The sequence below is a fragment of the Phalaenopsis equestris genome, unplaced genomic scaffold, assembly GCF_001263595.1.
Source record: "Phalaenopsis equestris unplaced genomic scaffold, ASM126359v1 Scaffold000002, whole genome shotgun sequence".
Classification (NCBI taxonomy): domain Eukaryota; kingdom Viridiplantae; phylum Streptophyta; class Magnoliopsida; order Asparagales; family Orchidaceae; genus Phalaenopsis; species Phalaenopsis equestris.
The window spans coordinates 76,030,585-76,033,671 of NW_018164444.1; positions in this window are offsets into that span (position 1 = coordinate 76,030,585).

A 3,087-nucleotide genomic window follows, 5' to 3' on the forward strand; every position below is an offset into this window, starting at 1 on the left:
TATATATATATATATCAATTATATCAAATATTACAATTACATATCTAACAACTAAATGTAACTTTTACATACATAACACTGTACTTCACTTTTTTGAAGTTAAAATGATGGTACATCTAGTGATTTGAAAGATTTGGGTGGTATAATTATAAGAAAGTAAAGCTTAAGTGTAAGATATGTAAATACATGAAATTGAGTGGTATGGATGTAAATGCCACTATTATTTCTAATGGCAAATCATCCATCTCTTTCAAAGTTTTTTTTTTTTTCGTTTCTCCTTCAAAATTAACCAGCCTTAAAAATCAATCAATATTAGGGACAATTACACACAGATCATTAAAAATTTGCTATTTACAAATCAACCACCCTCTTTCATTCATTTTTCAAATTCTCACTCGCATGTCGAAATTCTCAGTAAAACCCCGACCCCTATTTTTCATTTTTATCAAAATCTCAATAGCTTCATCGTGACTTGCGTAAATATATCTGTTTGATGGTTCAAATAAACAATCATCTGGTGTAATTTATAAATATCAATGTTTATGGTGGTCGTTACGTAATTATCCCTAAGAAATAATAAACTTTCAGCTAGTTTTTCTACATATATTAATTTTGCAAGTTATTTAGGGAATTGACAGAAAATAAAGAAAAATAAATTAAGGGAACTTGCATGCATACCACACTATTTTTATGTATTTATATATCTAACACCTATACTTTCATATTTACATTTATAAAACTTAAGTGTCATAAAATCTTTCCATGAAAAAGTGTGCTTCACTTTTGAAAAGTAATCAAAAGTGAGAAATTTTGGTAAGTGTTAGATATATAAATACATAAGATTTGTGAGGTGTTTATGTAACTGCGTTAAAAAATTTTATGTGAGGCTGTTTTAGTCCAAAAATTTATAAAAATGTCAAAATTAGTCTCCGGACATTTTAAAGTGAGACAAAAATAGATCCCATGAAAGACTATTAGAACCTCAAATTAAAGATTCTGACGACTGCTTTGATACGTTTATAAACTCTGAGACTAAAACAGTTCCATGTAAACAGTTAGAGGACTATTTTAGCACTTAGCTCAAAAAATAATGTAGCACATACTAATCCATGCATACATTTCGTGTCCCAAAGATGATCCATTTGTCTCCTACTTAGACACTTCCTATTTTTCTTCGCATTTTGGACCTCGGTGTCAAGGACAATTTTCAAGGGAGATTTACATGCATATCATTGAATTCATATGTATGTACGTATCTAACACCTAAACTATCCATGCATGAAAATGTATATTTCACTTTTCAAAAGTTAAAATAGTGGTATTTTTTATGTGAATGTGATGTGGTGATGTGAAAGATTTGGGCGGTATAAATGTAAAGAAAACAAAGTTTAGTGTTATGTATGTGTAAATAAATAGGAATCGGTTGGTATGTATGTAAAGGGCCCAAAAAGAAATTATGAACTTAAAGCTTCACAAGGAATAGAAACCATAACCAAAAGTAGTATAAAATCTCATAATATCAAAAGTACATGAATGACACTATATCCACATTGTACTGATGCATGAACTAACTTTAAACAAAACAGTCCCTTAATTTCAACTATTTGCAGTTTTCAAAGGTGGAATCTAACTTCAGCAGCCCTGAGATTCATGCACATTATCTTGTACATTTAGAAATTATAATGAACATCTCTGAAACATTACAGAAAACTAAACACTATTTATGAAATCAAGGAACAAGAGGTCTGAAATGGAATGCTAATCAGATTGCATGATGGGGACCATGTAAACACAAAACAAGAAGATGCAAATATTTAAATTTCATTACTGACCACAGAATAAAGGAGCAATGAAAATTACCAAGATAACCTTGATCTTCAAAAATATCCTTGGGATGAAGCATCTTCCATATCACAATCATTTTGCATTTTGCATTTTGCATTCTTCGATTTGTCATTTTGCATTCTTCAATTTGTCATTTTGCATTCTTCTTTGTCATTTTGCATTTTGCATTTTGCATTTTGCATTCTTCAATTTGTCATTTTGCATTCTTCAGGGCAAAGAGTAATCATTAGATTAAATCCAATACTATGATTACTAAAATTTTCGGAAGCCAATGTTCACTTACTTCCTTCTGCGCTCTTAAAGCTTAACAATAAGATTTAAGGGCCTGTTTAAAGTGGCTGCTGGCTGCAACTATTGTAAGTTTTGAAGGTAGAAGACAACAAGAAGGTTGAGGAGAGGGGGTGATCCAAGCTGGTTCGAGCAGGTCTGGTTGATGGGCTCGCAAGTCAAGCTTACCGAGTTGTGAGTTTGAGCTCGACTCAAACTCAAGCTCCTTTTTATATGAGCTTGAGTTCAAGCTTATTGAGGCGAGGCTAGTCGGCTTGTGTGCTGGCTCAAATAGTCGGTTGCTAGTCACATCGATGACTTCTAAGAAAAAAAGTTAGAAACACAAAAAGAAATTTTAAATGAGAATTAAGAAAATTTAGAAGCTATATTAATTGAGCCGAGTCTCAGCGATGTTTAATGTCACTGAGTCCAGTCTCTGCATGGCTATTTTGAAGCATATAAGCCTCATATTATCAAGAGGATAAATTATGCAAATGCAATTAAATTCTAAAAAGATAAAGGATCCAATATAAGTATTATGAAAAATGAGGGATCTGCCCAAAAATGATAACAAGCAAAAAAGTTGACATAACTAAGCAGTTCCTTAAGTCACTTAAACTGAGCCTCCTCTGGACCAACTCAGACTGACAATTCCACCAAGATATGCAACGCTTCAATAAGCCACGATTGATGTAATCATTAAGGCAGAATCCAAGGTTATATGTTCAGACGAGAAAAACAATAGTTACCAAAGAAAACATCAAGATTATGATGATTCATTTGAACCAACAGATTTACACCACAATAACACAGCAATATGAACTAAAAACAACTTCAGTCGCACCTCAATACATATTTACATATCTAAACTTTCATATTTTCACACGTAGCAACCAAATTTTCAATATCACATCAAAAATAGTACTACTATCACTTTTTGAAAGTCAAATACACTTTTTCATGCATAGGTTTAAA